Consider the following 19371-nt stretch of genomic DNA (forward strand, 5'->3'; position numbering starts at 1 on the left):
CTCAAGAATGCACCATTGAATAGATAGCAAATTTAAACTTTTTGCGCAGCCTCAACCCTTCAGGAGCACAAAGATGGCCATCATTTCCAGGCTTTAGCGGTGGTGGGCTTGGTTGGAAGGAAGCTGGTGTTAGCTGCAGTGGGATCCGGGGGAAAGGCGCAGGATTGTAGTGGGCATTAGCTGTGGCCAGGACCCCGACACGGTAGCAGACCTTAGTGGTGGCAGTGTGGGCAGCAGTGCGGGCGGTGGTGGGGTAGGACCTGGGGAAGGTAGCAGCACACAGATAGAGGCTCAGATCTGGAAGATCTGTGATACCTGCTTCTGAGTTAAAAAACAAATGGTGTGGCCCCGCCCTCCAAAAACAACCAGCACCGGGCTTTGGAGACCCAGTACTGGTTGTGCTAAATACAGGGGACAAATGACATAGGGGTCCCACGTATTAAGCACAACCAGCACCAGGCTTTTCAGAACCAGTCCTGGTTGCCAAAATACGGGGGACAAATGACATAGGGGTCCCCCATATTCAGCACAACCAGCACTGGGCTCTGAGCTGGCCCTGACTCTGGAAATACAGGGGGAAAAATGTGTAGGGTCCCCTTTATTTACCAGAACTAGCACTGGACTCTAACTAGTGGGGGGTGATGCCACAGCCAGGGGAGCCCTTTCACCGGGCCCATCAGCTGAAGCATCACCCCTGACCACTAGTCAGCCAAGGCTGGGGATCCCTTTGGAGTTGTGGACCCCCCCAATAAAAGGGTCCCCCTCTCCAGGGCACACCAGGCCCAGGCTGATAGCCCGGGGCTATGCCCGGCACCCTTGGAGTGGTGGGTGCCGGGTTGATTGTGTAAAGTGTGGTGCAAGTAAAGAGTTAAAATATTGGCTTTTGCTGTGGAACTACAGTTCCCAGCAAGCCTCCACAAGTATCAGCATGCGGGGCATTACAGGCCTGTTTGTACCTGTAGTTCCACAGCAGAAAAAAGAGTTTAAAGGCCGCCGCCCTCCAGGTGAAGATGCTGTAGAAGTCCTGGGGAAGCGGCAGCCATGTAAAAGAGCTTAAAGGCTGCCACTCCCAGATGAAGGTGTGGCAAAATAAAATACTTGAAAAAACTGTGGGCCTGATTCAGAGCAGGACGCTATTTGCGAACGGTCATTCAGAAAAAGGGGCCGGCTATTTAAATTGAGCGCTCGCTCTTTGCGGTCTGTTGACGCCTCTATGTCTGAGCGAGCGAACTATTTTGTAAAGACGCCCCCTGGCCGTTCGCATCATATGTCATCTCCGCTATTTATTAGAATAATCGAGTACATCGAAAGGCGTCTGAACTGCTTGCAGTGCTTGTGGTAGGTTTTACTTCCCGCAATCACTGCGAGCAGTTCAGGCTAAAAGACAACCAAGTGACGTGATCGATGACACTCCCTTACTAATTATGCACTCCCATTAAACACCCGTTTTGACCGTTTGGCATGCCTGCGTTCGGATCTCCACTCCCTGTTTTCAAGCACCTTCCCGTTACCACCCACAAACGCCTCATTCTGTCACTCAAATTAGCAGGCCCTCGCTGTTTTACAAGCGCACGATTTCCGACCGCAATGACTGGTTGGCGCATGTGCATTACGACCCATACGCATGCGCAGATGTGCGAACATCTCTGGGAGCGAACGAGTGGCCGCTTATGAGCGGCTCTGAATCAGGCCCTGTGTCTTTTTTTTTTATTTTAATATTTCTTTTGCAGGGGTACTGTAGGCACCAGCAGGCCCTTAATGGCCCGCCTGCTGGTACTTGTGGTTCTCCAAGTGCCAATATGCGGGGATGCCTGCTGGTACCTGTAGTACAATAAAAAATATAGTGGTCGCTCACATCAGCTGAATGATATTGCACAGGTGCTTGTAAAGGGGGGGTTTACTCTGAACCACAGAAAAAAAGGGTATTCTGTCCAGCACACTGCAACAATATCAGCAAAAATACTTGAACCCTACATGATAATAGAAATTCAGAGGTATTAGTTACATACATTTGCAAATATATGATTACGCACCGGGCCAGCATCAAGGCTCCTCTATACTGGCATACCTAACATTCAGGGGTTCTCGTCTGTGGCGCAGGGCACCCCAAAAGAATCCAGCTAAGGACCATCCCCAGGGCATCACACTAAAAAAGTAAAGAAGGTGATAGTAAAGTGTAAAGTATATATGTGTAAAGATAATCCTTAAGTGTTAATATAATAAGAGAATTAAAATTACATGAATAATAAACAAACAAATAAAAAGGTGATGAAAAAGTATCTGTGTGAGTTAAGTGGTGATGCCCTGAAAAGGCCCAGCCAGAGCAACCCCGGGGGCCCCATGCCCAAACGCTCACCGCAAGATAATTAATGCTACCTAATAGTAGCACCCACTCTGGGTCATATCATTACATATTAACGTACTGCATAATAACAGCACATATATAAATATATAAGCAGAGAGCTGACTCACCTAGGAGATACCCCAGAAACCTCCAAATGGCACTATATGGACCAGCACATCCTCCCAATTCTGGCTCCCTTCATGCCTCTCAGAACTGCAATAAAAAAATATAGTGGTCCCTCACATCAGCTTAATGATATTGCACAGGTGCTTGTAAAGGGCAGGGTTTACTCTGAACCTGTAGTACTACTGCAAAAGACAATATTTATATTTTCATATGAACCACACAACACAATCAACCCAGCACCCACTGCCCAGGGGTGCTGGGGATAGCCCTGGGCTATCAGCCTGAGCCTGGGGTGCCCAGGAGAGGGTACTTCTTTATTGGGGTCCCCAGCTCCCCAAGGATCCCCGGCCTGAGCTGACTAGTGGTCAGGGGTGATGCTTCAGCTGGGTGGCCTGGTGAAAGGGCTCCCCTGGCTGTGCCATCACCCCCTATTAGAAAGAGTCCAGTGCTGGTTCTGGTAAATACAGGGGGACCCTATGAATTTTCCCCCTTGTATTTCCAGAACCAGGACCGGCTCAGAGCCCGGTGCTAGTTGCGCTGAATACGGGGGACCCCTATGTCATTTGTCCCCCGGATTTTGGCAAGCAGTTCTAGTTCTGACTAGCCCGGTGCTGGTTGTGCTTAAGTACAGGGGACCCCTACATCATTTTTCCCCTGTATTTAAACTCAACCAGGACTGGCTGTTAAAAGCCCGCTGCTGGTTGTGCTTTGGGAAGGCACACCTTTTTTTTTCCACATTCAATTTTTAACATAGATGCGTAGATGGATCTCACTGCTGCGTTCGTGCATCTGTGACTTATTGATTTTATTTTCTCAGGTGCATGCACACTACCAGTCGCCCGCTGATGCCCCCTCTGCACTGCACTGCTGCCACTGCTCTGCACCACTGCTGCTGGTGCTACCCCACATGCTTACAGCCGTCTAGTGTTCCATTTTGTTGCCCTTCTCACCTGCAGGTGGACCAGTTTGCTCATCCAAAGCCTTATAGTTAATACATTTTAAAAAAGCTATGAAATTCCATAGACAAAAAACCTTATGGTTCCACATGTCCCATTAAGGCTGCTTAGACATGATCTGAAAATTCACAAAACCAATTAATTTCTGCCACTCAAACTCCAAATTGCAATGAAATTAGTTAGGCTCCAAGAAGGTTGGGTTTGGAGCAGTGAGTCTAAGTATACTTACCCGACCCCTGTTGAGATACCAACCATCGGGATTCTGCTGTCGGTATTCTGACAGCAGGCATCCCGACAGCCGGCATTACATATTGAAACCTATAAATATATTGTGTGTAAATATATACTTGTTTTTTTTTTAAATATAACAATTTTTTTTTCAAAGTTGTCCCAAAAATAGTTTTTTTTTTAAATTATCACCTCATATAAATAGTAGCTAATTAAACTTGATTTTACATTTTTGTTAAAAAAGATATTGACTCATGTCTATATTGCTATTTTTTACATTATTTGATAATAAAAACAAAAAATTAAAATTTTGGATAAAAAAAGGTTTTTATGTTATACCACTTTTATACCAAAATTCCGGGTCTGACCCGGAGATTGGAACAGGGTTCCAATCCGGATCAGACCCAGAATTTCCCCGACGCTGACCCAGGATATTCCCGAGTCAGCGCCATTCACACCGGAGTCGGGTCTGCAGAGACCCAGCTTTTCCGGCACTGAAGAGGACGCTTGAGATGATGTAATCTCCAAGCACCACTGAAGCCAACTAATCGGTAGGCAAGCGGCACGATCCAACTTGCAGGTTTTAACACGGGAATAACCCTTGAAATCCTGCAGTGTAAACGGCGAGATCCGTGCTCGCTTGTCTGCCGATTGGCTGGCTTCAGTGGCGCTTGGAGATGACGTCATCTCCAAGCGTCCTCTTCAATGCTGGAAAAGCCGGGTCTCTGCAGACCCGACTCCGGTGTAAATTACGCAGACTCGGGAATATACTGGGTCAGCGCCGGGGAAATTCCAGATCTGATCCGGATTGGAACCCTGTTCCAATCTCCGTGTCAGACCCAGAATTTTGGTATAAAAGTGGTATATCATAAAAACCTCTTTTTATCCATGATCCAGGTCACCCTCACTCGGATTGCGCCGTTTACACTGCAGGGTTTCATGGGTTATTCCCGTGTTAAATCCTGCAAGTTACCTGGGTTGGGTTGCCAGGTCACTCGACCCGGTAATCCAAACCTTTCCCCTTTTACACCAAGGAGCTACCCGGGTTAACCCTTCAATAACCCAGGTTTTAGCTCAGGTGTAAAAGGGGTATAAGACAGGAAAACAGGTCACCAAAAGACATCCATGAAACAAAATAGAAGCAAACAAATGTAAAGAACAAATCCACCTTTTATCCAAGCTACCTAAAAAATTGTGAATTTAATGGTTTAAATAAATTAAAAACGGATATGTTGTTCACAATATATACTATATAAAACAGAATTGCACTTCACTTTGTTTCTCTTTCTCCCTTTGTAATTCAAGTGGAGAACTGATTGTGCTAATGCACTAAACATATTTATAACTGGCAGACAGTATTAACAAATTCCCTTTGAGTAGGAGAATCTGGATATAGGCAACAATTGTTGCAATAAAATTATACAATCTATCTGTCAATTTCAGCCCTGTTGCAATAGTAACAAGATAAATATACAGGTGGATATAGTTTGCATAATAACACTAGTGGGCACAATACTGTGGATTGAAATTAATAGGGAAGTATAGACCTTATTTGTTTCTAATATTATACATATGGTGTTTAGATAACAACTGACACTGTAAAAATGTTCTGAAAGGTCTTTATGAATAGAGATATACCATACTCAGAGATTTAATTAACCTTACAATATATAATAAAGATAACATATAGCAGTGGTAATTTGATAATTTTTAATTCACTTTATTCATTGATATCATTCACAACACTACTATTTATATTCCTGTTTAGGAATATTTCTATTGTTTTTATATTTTGCCGAATTGGTGTCCCTTGTATAAAAGTTTTAATATAATACTAATAAAGATCTGTTATTTTAGTCATTGAATTATCATAATAATGTGTGGAATAGTTGGGTGATAATGAGTGCACCATATGAAAATACTCTATCCTTTTTTTCTTTTTGTTTATGAATATAAGTTATATGTAGAGGGATTGGTGGCACCACCTTAGTACAGGAATATGCAACACTTATTATTGTTGTGTGAATACTAACTACAATTTTCTATATATTTACATATTCCTGGAAGTAGGACAACTAAAACATAAATAACATTTGTTATAATATATGGTAATAGAGCTCCTAGAATATTCCACACTCTCTGGTGCAGGATCGAATTTGTCTGAATTCACAAGATAATTGTATTGTGTAAGTGTATGCCCAGCATTATGAATATACACCAATTTCAGAATTATATCCCACACAGGATTTCAATATAAATTGATGTGATAACAAGCAGGTTAAAAATAACCACAAATCAAATAATAGAAGCTGGAGGTGCTCCCAGGAATCGAATATCAATTACTCAAGAATAATTTGTAATTAGCCAAGCTAATACAAAGCAAGAAATTCCTACGTGGGGCACACCTAGGTATTTCTTGCTTTGAATTAGTTTTGCTAATTACAAATAATTCTTGAGTAATGATGCACCTTCTGGGTGACCTGAAAAATGTGAACTGTGTGGGGCCCTAAGCAGTGGCATAACTTGGGTATATGGAGCCCAGGGCAAATTTAATACAGTACCCCCAGTATGCAAAGTCCTCAGAGTGAGATTGCTGTCACTTACAAAATGGTGGAGCTGCTAATTCACAGAATTGTGTGCTCATTGGAATACACACATGTATAATAGCGTTAGCGTTAGGCTTTTGTGAGGGAGGTTAGGGTTAGGCACCCTTAGGGGGGAGGGTTAGAGTCAAGCACCACTGAGGAGAGGGGGGGTAAGGTTTAGGCACTAAGGGTGGAGGGTTAGGTTTAGGTACCAAGGAGGGGGACTTACGTTCAGGAGCTAACAGGGAGAGTTAGGGTTAGGGCAAGGGGTGTGGCGGGTTAGGGTTAGGCTACAAGAAGGTTGGGTTTGTGGCAGGGAGTCTAAGTATACTTACCCGACCCCTGTTAGGATACCAACCATCGAGATCCCGCTGTTGGTATTCTGACAGCAGGCGTCCCGACAGCCGGCATTACATATCAAAACCTATAAATATATTGTGTGTAAATATATACTAGCTAAGTTCTGGGGGGGGTTTAAATATAAAAAATTTTATTTCAAAGTCCACAAAATATTTTTTTCCAATTATCACCTCATATAAATAGTAGCTATTTAAATTTGATTTTACATTTTTGTTAAAAAAGATATTGACTCATGTCATATATTGCTATTATTTACATTATTTGATAATAAAAACAAAAATGTTAAATTTTGGGGACATTTTTGTAAAAAAATATTAGCCATTTGAAAATGGAGCCCCCCACCCCCTAAGTGCACAGACCAAAGGCGTGCAAGGTGAAAAATGGGCGTGGTCATAAGGGGCATGGCCACTTAAAAATGGGGGTGTCAACATGACACACACCCCTCTCGCATCACTCTGAACATTCCTTTCCATTCCATATGCACCTTAATGCAGTGCACCCAGTAGTGGTCCCCCTTATGCAGGCCCCCAGTAGTGCCCCTAAAACAGTACCCCCAGTATGCAATGTCCCCAGTAGTGATCCCTCTTATGCAGGCTCTCAGCAGTGCCCCTTATACAGTACCCCCAGTAGAGGTCCCCCTTATGTAGTCCCCCAGTAGTGATTCCCCTTATGCAATGCCCCATGTAGTGATCCACCCTATGCAGTGCCCCAGTAGTGGTCCCCCTTATGCAGGTCCCCAGTAGTGCCCCTTATATAGTGCCCCCAATAGTGGTCTCTCTTATGCATGTGAGTTGTGATCCCCCTTATGCAGTGCCCCATGTAGTGGTCCCCCCTATGCAGTGCCCCCAGTAGTGCCCCTTATGCAGTGCCACCAGTAGTGGTCCCCCTTATGCAGGCACCCAGTAAAGATCCCCCCTATCCAGTGCCACTTATGCAGGACCCCAGTAGTGATCCCCCCTATCCAGTGCCCCTTATACAGTGCCCCCTGTAATGGTCCTCCCTATTCAGTGCCCCCAATAGTCCCCCCCATGCAGTGCCCACAGTAGTAGCCCCTTCCCCAGTAGTGCCCCCAGTAGTGGGTCCTCCCCGATGCAGTACCCCAGTAGTAGTCCCCTCCCCAGTAGTGCCCCCAGTAGTGGTCCCCCCGATGCAGTGCCCCAGTAGTAGCACCCTTCCCAGTAGTGCCCCCAGTAGTGTTCCCCCTCCGATGCAGTAACCCCAATAGACAATACACGAGTTTAAAAAAAAATACCACTTACCTTAATCCCCGCTCTGTCTCCTGCTATCGCTGCCGTCCGCACCACCATAGTCCTTCCGGGCTTAAACGCTCTGCATTATGGAAGAGACGTCATGACGTCTCTCCAATTACCCACTGCAGGAGCCGGAAATGGAGCTCATGAGTGAGCTCCAGCCCGGCTCTTGCAGTGGGCGCAGCAGCCATTGAGAGTCTGTCTGACTCTCATTGGCTACTGATTAACACAAACAGCCGCCGGGCTGCTGGCTGGTTAACACACACATTGCTGCCGCACTGGCAGCGATTTGTGTGTAAATACACCAGCCGGAGCCCGCCTCCAGCCTCCGACTGGCGCTATTGGGTTAGCGCTCAGGGTGAGGGAAGAGGCTCGGCTGTGTGAGCAGGACCGGTGCTGGGTGCAGGGAAGCCTAGCGCCGGTCCTGAGTAATTGTGTAGCGCTGACCACACTCACTGCAGTCAGAGCTACACTAGCTATCTAAGGCAGGCCGGTACCATGGTCAGCGGAACCCCCCAGTGCCATTGGTCCCACGGTACCCAGGGTACATGCCCTGCTCGCCCTGCCCTAGTTACGCCACTGGTCCTAAGGACTGAGTTTGTGAACCACTGATCTAGTGGTTAGAGATAACCACAAAGAGTCCAATCTGGATGCAACCTGGAATATATTTCACTGTGCATCAGCCCGAATGTGTGTATCATTAAGTGTTTCCCCTGCACTACTAGGCTCAATGTCGTTAACAATATAATTCAGTGATGGCACCCTCCCTCATCTCCGTTCTTGCACAACCTGATGATATAGTCAGCTTGCCCTGCAAGTATGGGCAATGAAAGACATTGGCCCTCATTCAGAACCACTCGCAAAAAGTTTTTGTTTTAAAAAACAGCCTCCTGGCCGCTCGCTAAGCTGTTGGTTACCACCCACAGCTTTAGCAAGTGACCATGTAATGGTTGTGATGGTCAAGACCATCGCGACCATCAGGGCTTGCGACGAGACCCTTATGGTAGGGTCTCGTCTACCGCAAGCCCCAGGTAGCTTCCTGCTCTAACAGAGCAGGAAGCTCCCTACTGACATCACTGGTGATGTCAGTAGGGCCGCCTACAAACGTCAGGCGTTCCATCAGGAACACCTCCGTTTGTACGGCCACCACCCCACCCCGTCTACAAAACGGGGTGAGCTGTTGATCAACATCGACAGCCGCCCCGTTTGTAGCGAGCCCCGGAGTGAGTGAATTTGTCACTCGCTCTGGGGCTTGCGCAAACGCACTGCGAGAGCTGCGCAGGCCCTCACCATCGACCCGCTTGCGAGCGCTTACCTATTTTAAGCCCAACCCTAGAATACAAAACCATTTGATCGTTTACAACTGCTGTCACATGACATAACTGAAACCTCCAGTCACATGTACACCCCCACTAGGGATGGGACATCGAAAGAAAACATTGGAAGTACCAATGTTTTTAACATTAGATACAAAACATTGTTTGGTCCTAAACACTGGTTCTGGAACATTGATGTTATCCGATGTTTACCGATGTTTCTTTTTCTTACTTAAATATAATACACCTAATAAACTTCTGAAATTATACTTATGTTTATTTAATGGAGGCTTACAGTATATACAGTCCAGCGGTTCAAAAATACAGCGGCACTCAGAGGATTTAAAAAATGTTAAACTCCTTTAGAAGATCTATAAAGACCTGGTACATCTCACGCAACATACTACAAGCAGCCCCCCTAAAACATTGGCATTAAATGGGGTATTTGTGCTGCTGGGGCAGCATCTAGCACCATGGCCATGTCAGTGGTTGCCAAGTGACAGCGTACTTGCCACAGCTGGTGCTGCTTGGAGACTGTGTGACGACATTTTTGAGCACCTTGTTGTCCGTGCCTTGTGGTCTCAGCGGTCCCTCACTGGGTTGGTATCTTCTCTATTTAGAGCGGGGTAAGTAGCAACTATTTTTGGCTGCAGGTTACATTATACTTGTGTGTGTATATATATATATATCTACAGTATACATAAGTACATATACTGCACACACAGTGACCGTCTGTCACTCACTGCTCAATTATCAATAGCTGCTAATTGGCTGACAGAATGTTTTTCACTGTTTTTACTTTGTTACTTGATTAGTTGGTCTTTTGATTAGTTGGTCAGTTACCTGGTAGCAGGGCCAGATTAAGGCTTGTGGGGGCCCCGGGGCAACTAAATTTCCATTGCTTTATGCAGCGACTATTATGTCCCTTAAGCTGGGTACACATTTAACGATGTGTACCCAGCCCATCTACCATGCAGTGGGACCTGATGGGGATCCCTGCATCGGTAAGTGACTCTGTGGTGGCTGGCTACACCCTCTTTGGAGACTGGCCACACCCCTTAAGCATGGGCCTCTGCCCCTGCATTCCCCAGGTGGGCCCTTTATGCCCCAGTCCGACACTGTTGGCAGGACCCGATTGGGTTGCCGTAATCAATAAGTATATACACACTTACTGATGTCGGCCATGATGAACGACGGCAGAGGGGAACAGGGCCATGCTGCATTCGACAGGTGGTGGTGGAAACATTGGATCCTCACCATTGCAGGGTTAAACATCAAACATTGGAACCATCTGACCAATGTTTCCAATGAAATATTAAATGACTCCCATCCCTAACCCCCACCTTCCTCTTCCCCTTCCCATTCCCCTCCCTCCTCAGTAGACACACTTAAGACCCCCATACATCAGCAATTGATTGCAGCAATCGTGCAATTTGCAATCGATTGTGTATAAAAATCTTTCCATTTTTCAATCGATTGTGGCAATTCTGCAATCTGCAATCAATTGAAAAAAGGAAAGATTTTTATACACAATCGATTGCAAATTGCACGATTGCTGCAATCAATTGCTGATGTATGGGGGCCTTTAGTTTGGGCATATCAATGTATTTGTATCATACTTGCCAACTCTCCCTGATTGTCAGAGAGACTTCCTGAAATAGCAGCAATCTCCCTAACTCGCTGAAGAGTCTAGCAATCTCCCAGATTGCACCTTACCCCCATTACGAAGCTGCTATATACAAAAAAACCAGAGCTATATACATTCAAATTAGTTCATTAGTATAATTTCCCTGCATTGGTTATAAGGCACAATGATACCTATGGCTACTTGTGTTTTCTGAAAAGTATCAGTGTGTTCTCATCACCCAGTAGATCTTACTAACAGCTTTGGGGCTCATTTACATTTGAATGTAAATCAATTTTATGACACGCCTCTCAGATGTAGACGTATATGCCCACTTTAACACGCGCTCAAAGGTGTTCATTTCACAGACTCCCTGAAATGCTTTTTCAAAAGTAGGCAAGTATGATTTGCATCAGTAATACTTCAGTGTAAACTACATTTATAAAATACATGAGATATTTCAAATTGCATCCTCCTAGCCAATGTTATAATTTTCTTTTAAATATGGATTATCAAACAGCTAAAAAGATGCCCACAAGAAAGATGGCGATTACACACTCCAAATATTCCCTTATCTCCCTATGCATGCAATGTGATCATAGTTGCCGTCCGCTGTTTTGGGCTTGTTTTTTATGTTATCTTCTGCTACTGTGGGGTGTGAACAATAGAGCAGACGCCCTGCAGTAAAACGTCAGGTCGGAGTTGTGACTTGCGATTGGTTGACAAGTGAGTGTATATAGTGTCAAGAGCAGGACTTGGAGAACCAGAAGAAATCCATACAGCAGCAGCACCTGAGATTACACTGAGCAGCCAGATACCACTAAGGTAAGCACGTTACATATCTGTTTCACCCCCCTACCCCGATTTATTATCTGTCTCTCTGTATATCTCTCTGTACTATCTGTCTCTCTGTATATCTCTCTGTACTATCTGTCTCTCTGTATTATCTGTCTCTTTGTATATCTCTCTGTACTATCCGTCTCTCTTTATATCTCTCTGTACTATCTGTCTCTCTGTATATCTCTCTTTACTATCTGTCTCTCTGTATATCTCTCTGTGCTAACTGTCTCTCTGTATATCTCTGTACTGTCTGTCTCTCTGTATATCTCTCTGTACTATCTGTCTCTCTGTATATCTCTGTACTATCTGTCTCTCTGTATATCTCTCTGTACTACAGGTTGAGTCTCGTATATCCAAATATTCCGAAATACGGAATATTTTTAGCACGACTGAGATAGTGAAACCTTTGGTTTTTGATGGTTTAATGTACACAAACTTTGTTTACGGCACAAAATTATTAAACATAAAGTGTAAAATGACCTATAGGCTATGTGTATAAGGCCTATATGAAATATAAATTAATTTCATGTATGTACACAAACTTTGTTTGAGCCACAAAATTATTGAAAATATTGTATAAAATTACCTTCTGGCTGTGTGTATAAGGTGTATATAACACATAAATGCATTCTGTGATTAGATTTGGGCCCTATTCTAAAGATTTTTTCAATATGGTATGCAAATATTCCAAAATACGGAATATTCCAATATTCAAAATACCCTTGGTCCCAAGCATTTTGGATATGGGAGACTCAATCTGTATCTGTCTCTCTGTATTATCTATCTCTCTGTATATCTCGCTGTACTATCATCTCTCTGTATATCTCTCTGTATTATCCATCTCTCTGTATATCTCTCTGTATTATCTGTCTCTTTGTATATCTCTCTGTACTATAATCTCTGTGCATATCTCTGTATTATCTGTCTCTCTGTATATCTCTCTGTACTATCTGTCTCTCTGTATAGCTCTCTGTATTATCTGTCTCTCTGTATATCTATCTACCATCTGTCTCTCTGTATATCTCTCTGTACTATCTCGGCCTGATTCAGACCTGTTCGTGAGCGCTATGCGCTCGCAAGTGGGTCGATGGTGGCCCAGTGCACATGCGCACGACGGAGCCGGCTCTGTCTCTCTGTATATCTCTCTGTATCATCTGTCTCTCTGTATGTCTCTCTGTATTATCTGTCTTTCTGTATATCTCTCTATACTATCTATCTCTCTGTATATCTCTGTACTATCTGTCTCTCTGTATTATCTGTCTTTCTGTATATCTCTGTATTATCTGTCTCTCTGAAATATCTCTGCATTATCTGTCTCTCTGTACTATCTGTCTCTCTGTATATCTCTGTATTATCTGTCTCTCTGTACTATCTGTCTCTCTGTATATCTCTGTATTATCTGTCTCTCTGAAATATCTCTGTAGTATCTGTCTCTCTGTATATCTCTCTGTACTATGTCTCTCTCTGTATATCTCAGTATTATCTGTTTCTCTGTATATCTCTCTGTACTATGTCTCTCTGTATATCTCTGTATTATCTGTTTCTCTTTATATCTCTGTATTATCTGTCTCTCTGTATATCTCTCTGTACTATCTGTCGCTCTGTATATCTCTCTGTACTATCTGTCGCTCTGTATATCTCTCTGTATTATCTGTCTCTCTGTATATCTCTGTATTATCTGTTTCTCTGTACTATCTGTCTCTCTGTATATCTCTCTGTACTATCTGTCGCTCTGTATATCTCTCTGTATTATCTGTCTCTCTGTATATCTCTGTATTATCTGTCTCTGTATTATCTGTCTCTCTGTATATCTCTGTATTATCTGTCTCTGTATTATCTGTTTCTCTGTATATCTCTCTGTACTATGTCTCTCTGTATATCTCTGTATTATCTGTTTCTCTGTATATCTCTGTATTATCTGTCTCTCTGTATATCTCTCTGTATTATCTGTCTCTCTGTATATCTCTGTATTATCTGTCTCTCTGCATATCTCTCTGTACTATATGTCTCTCTGTATATCTCTCTGTATTATCCATCTCTCTGTATAGCTCTCTGTATTATATGTCTCTTTGTATATCTCTCTGTACTATCATCTCTGTGCATATCTCTGTATTATCTGTCTCTCTGTATATCTCTCTGTACTATCTGTCTCTCTGTATAGCTCTCTGTATTATCTGTCTCTCTGTATATCTATCTACCATCTGTCTCTCTGTATATCTCTCTGTACTATCTCCGCCTGATTCAGACCTGTTCGCGAGCGCTATGCGCTCGCAAGTGGGTCGATGGTGGCCCAGTGCACATGCGCACGACGGAGCCGGATCTGTCTCTCTGTATATCTATCTTACATCTGTCTCTCTGTATATCTATCTACCATCTGTCTCTCTGTATATCTCTCTGTACTATCTCGGCCTGATTCAGACCTGTTCGCGAGCGCTATGCGCTCGCAAGTGGGTCGATGGTGGCCCAGTGCACATGCGCACGATGGAGCCGGATCTGTCTCTCTGTATAGCTCTCTGTATTATCTGTCTCTCTGTATATCTATCTACCATCTGTCTCTCTGTATATCTCTCTGTACTATCTTGGCCTGATTCAGACCTGTTCGTGAGTGCTATGCGCTCGCAAGTGGGTCGATGGTGGCCCAGTGCACATGCGCACGACGGAGCCGGCTCTGTCTCTCTGTATATCTCTCTGTATCATCTGTCTCTCTGTATGTCTCTCTGTATTATCTGGCTTTCTGTATATCTCTCTATACTATCTATCTCTCTGTATATCTCTGTACAATCTGTCTCTCTGTATGTCTCTCTGTATTATCTGTCTTTCTCTATATCTCTGTATTATCTGTCTCTCTGAAATATCTCTGTATTATCTGTCTCTCTGTACTATCTGTCTCTCTGTATATCTCTGTATTATCTGTCTCTCTGTACTATCTGTCTCTCTGTATATCTCTGTATTATCTGTCTCTCTGAAATATCTCTGTAGTATCTGTCTCTCTGTACTATCTGTTTCTCTGTATATCTCTCTGTACTATGTCTCTCTGTATATCTCTGTATTATCTGTTTCTCTGTATATCTCTGTATTATCTGTTTCTCTCATACATGCCTACCCTCCCGGTTTTCGCGGGAGGCTCCCGATTTTTCGGGTAACCCCCCGCACCCCCGGAAGGGTAGGCATTTCTCCCGCATTCTGCCCACTTCCTAGTGAAGTGGGCAGAATTAGGAGACTACCCACGGCAATCGCGGGTCTCCGTGAAGGGGGCGGGGCTTAAGATGTGATTCTGCATGAATCACAACATTTGGCCCTGCCCCCTATGTAAATTGTGCCCAATCACGGCAATTTTACCGCTAGGGGGCGGGGCTTAATGACGCGAATCGTCAAGCCCCTCCCCGTCAGCCCCCTGCTGCTTCTCTTACCCGGGCTTCTCCCGGGAAGAGAATATAAAAGGTAGGCAACCCTGGTTTCTCTGTATATCTCTGTATTATCTGGCTTTCTGTATATCTCTCTGTACTATCTGTCTCTCTGTATATCTCTCTGTACTATCTGTCTCTCTGTATATCTCTCTGTATTATCTGTCTCTCTGTATATCTCTGTATTATCTGTTTCTCTGTATATCTCTCTGTATTATCTGTTTCTCTGTATATCTCTCTGTACTATGTCTCTCTGTATATCTCTGTATTATCTGTTTCTCTGTATATCTCTGAATTATCTGTATCTGTCTCTTTGTATATCTCTGAATTATCTGTATCTGTCTCTTTGTATGGGGCCTATTCATCAACACTAAATTAGGGGTGTGCACCGGCCACTTTTCGTGTTTTGTGTTTTGGTTTTGGATCTGGATCTTTCTTCGTGTTTTGGATCTGGATTGGTTTTGCCAAAACCACCCTTCCGTGTTTTGGGTTCTGGGTTTTGTGTTTTGGATCTGTATTTTTTTGAAAAAAAGCATAAAAACAGCTAAAATCACAGAATTTGTAGGTTTTTCTGCTCCTATGCTATTATTAACCTCAATAACCTTAATTTCCACTCATTTCCAGTCTATTCTGAACACCTCACACCTCACAATAGTGTTTTTATGTCCAAAAGGTTGCACCGAGGTAGCTGGATGACTATGCTAAGCGACACGAGTGGGCGGCACAAACACGTGACCCATCTAGGAGTGACACTGCAGTGGCAGGCAGGATGGCAGTTAGAAAAACTAGGCCCCAAACTGTACATAATGCAAAGAAAAAAAGAGGTGCAAGATGGAATTGTCCTTGGGCCCTCCCACCCACCCTTATGTTGTATAAACAGGACATGCACACTTTAACAAATCAATCATTTCAGCGCCAGGGTCTGCCACACAACTGTGGCTGAAATGATTGGTTCGTTTGGGCCCCCACAAAACAAGCTGGCAATTAATGTGTCCCTGCACAAACTGGCTCTACGGAGGCAAGATGTCATCCTCATCCTCCTCATCCACCGATTCCTCACCCTCTTCAGTGTGTACATCCTCATCCTCACAAAGTATTAACTCGTCCCCACTTGAATCCACCACCACAGGTCCCTCTGTACCTTCTGGAGGCTGGTCTCCCTGGAAGAGCTGATAATTCATTTTGATGAACATCATCTTCTCCACATTCTGTGGAAGCAACCTCCTACGCCTTTCGCTGACAAGGTTCCCGGCTGCACTAAACACTCTTTCGGAGTACACACTGGAGGGGGGGCAACTCAGGTAAAATAGAGCCAGTTTGTACAGGGGCCTCCAAATTGCCTCTTTTTCCTGCCAGTACAGGTATGGACTGTCTGACATGCCTACTTGGATGCTGTCACCGATGTAATCCTCCACCATTCTGTCAATGGTGACAGTATCATATGCAGTGACAGTAGACATGTCAGAAATTGTTGCCAGGTCCTTCAGTCCGGACCAGATGTCCAAACTTGGTCCTGCCTGCCCTGCATCACCGCCAGCGGGTTGCTTAGGATACCTAAGTTTTTTCCTGGCAGCCCCAGTTGCGGGAGAAAATGAAGAAGGAGCCGTTGACGTATCACGTTCCGCTTCAGCTGACAGTGTGTTCACCAGCAGGTCTTTGCACCTCTGCAGGCTTGTGTCGGCCGGAAAGAGAGACACCACATAGGCTTTAAACCTAGGATCGAGCACGGTGGCCAAAATGTAGTGGTCTGATTTCAACAGATTGACCACCCTGGAATCCTGGCAAAGCGAATGAAGGGCTTCATCCACAAGTCCCACATGCCGAGCGGAATCGCTCCGTCTTAGCTCCTCCTTCACTTTCTCCAGCTGCTTCTGCAAAAGCCTGATGAGGGGAATGACCTGACTCAAGCTGGCAGTGTCTGAACTGACTTCACGTGTGGCAAGTTCGAAGGGCTGAAGAACCTTGCACAACACGGAAATCATTCTCCACTGCGCTTGAGTCAGGTGCATACCCCCTCCTTTGCCTATGTCATAGGTGGATGTATAGGCTTGTATGGCCTTTTGCTGCTCCTCCATCCTCTGAAGCATATAGAGGGTTGAGTTCCACCGCGTCACAACCTCTTGCTTCAGGTGATGGCGGGGCAGGTTCAAGAGTGTTTGCTGGCGCTCCAGTCTTCGGCACGCAGTCGCTGAATGGCGAAAGTGGCCAGAAATTTTTCGGGCCACCCAAAGCGTCTCCTGCACGCCCCTGTCGCTTTTCAGAAAATTCTGCACCACCAAGTTTATTGTGTGAGCAAAACATGGGACGTGCTGGAATTTGCCCAGATGTAATGCCCGCACAATATTGGTGGCGTTGTCAGATATCACAAATCCCCAGGAGAGTCTAAGTGGGGTAAGCCACTGGGCGATGATTTCCCTCAGTTTCTCTAAGAGGTTGTCGGCGGTGTGCCTCTTACTGAAACCGGTGATACACAGCGTAGCCTGCCTTGTAACGAGCTGGCGTTTCTGAGATGCTGCTACTGGTGACGCTGCTGCTGTTGCTGCGTAAGGTGATACATCTACCCAGTGGGCTGTCACAGTCATATAGTCCTTAGTCTGCCCTGTTCCACTTGTCCACATGTCCGTGGTTAAGTGGACATTGTGTACAACGGCATTTTTCAGGACACTGAGGACACTTTTTCTGACGTTTCTGTACAGTCTCGGTATCGCCTGCCTAGTGAAGTGGAATCTAGACGGGATTTGGAACCGGGGACACACTACCTCCATCAATTGTCTAAATCCCACTGCACTAATGGCGGATACCGGACGCACGTCTAACACCAACATAGCAGTCAAGGCCTCAGTTATACGTTTTGCTTCAGGATGACTGCTGTCGTACTTCATCCTCCTCGCTAAGGACTGTTGGAGGGTCAATTGTTTAGTAAAAGTAGTGGTGTTCCTACTTCCTCTCTGGGATGATGAACGACTCCCAGCAGCAGCAGCAACAGCAGCAGCGGCAGCAGTAGGCGTAGCAATGCAGGATCCTCCGGAGGAATCCCGGATAGGAGAGTCAGTCATGCCAGTGATATGGCCTGCAGGACTACTTCCGATCCTGACTAAGGAGGAAATTGACGAGGAGGGAGTTGACGGTGTGGTTTGCAGGCGCTTGGATACAACAGGACAACGGGATTTAGGTGTCCCTGGACTGCTTACGGTCTGAGCCAAAGTTTCTGAACTTGACAGTAACTTTTTATGAACGCGCTGCAGGTGCCGTATAAGGGAGGATGTTCCTAGGTGGTTGACGTCCCTACCCCTACTTATTTCACCTTTACATATGGTACATATGGCAAGACAGTTGTTGTCCGGATTTGGATAGAAATATTGCCAGACCAAAGAGGTGGAATGTTTGGTCTTCTGCCCAGGCATGACCGTGATGGGCTTTTTCATCCCACGGACAACAACTGTCTCCCCCGGAGCCTGATTTAAACAAACCACATCACCATCAGAATCCTCCTCGCCAACTTCCTCCTCAGCGCCAGCTACACCAGTATCCTCATCCTGTTGTACTTCAACAGTGACATCTTCAATTTGCATATCAGCAAGTGGACTGTGGGTGCTCCTTTCAGCACTTGCAGGGGGCGTGCAAATGGTGGAAAGAGCCACCTCTTCCCGTCCAGTGCTGGGAAGGTCAGGCATCGCAACCACCACCACACTTGGACTCTCTTTGGGGATTTGTGATATCTTCTTAGAAAGCACAGTTCTTCGCTGTGCTTTTGCCAGCTTAACTCTTTTGATTTTTTTAGTGGGAGGAGTGCTTCCATCGTCATGTGAAGCTGAACCACTAGTCATGAACATACTAGGGATCGACCTTAGCCGTTCCTTGCCACTCCGTGTCGTAAATGGCATATTGGCAAGTTTACGTTTCTCTTCAGCTGATTTAAATGTCTTTTTCAAGGTCATTTTCCTGAACTTTGCCATTTGGGATTGTATGTGCCCTCTACTATGACATTGGGCATCGGCCTTGGCAGACGACGTTGATGGCATGTTATCGTCTATGTCATGACTAGTGGCAGCAGCTTCAGCACTAGGAGGAAGTGGTTCTTGATCTTTCTCTATTTTATTTTTATCGGAGAAAGTTTGGTCCTCCATTTATGTTATATCGATTTGATATATACGTGCGGCTAAACACAGAAAATAAATTTTTTTTTGGTTCGGACTGGAGTGTACTTTGTGGGTTACAGCACCCTTTAACGGTCAAGCCAGCCGGCCCTTTACTTATGACACAGGCGCACTCTTGGCACTACTTTGTTGATGCACGTGCGGCTACTGCGCACACAATTCACAAACACAGAAAATAATT

This window comes from Taudactylus pleione, unplaced genomic scaffold, assembly GCF_031769625.1.
Source record: "Taudactylus pleione unplaced genomic scaffold, aTauple2 ptg000015l, whole genome shotgun sequence".
Taxonomy (NCBI): domain Eukaryota; kingdom Metazoa; phylum Chordata; class Amphibia; order Anura; family Myobatrachidae; genus Taudactylus; species Taudactylus pleione.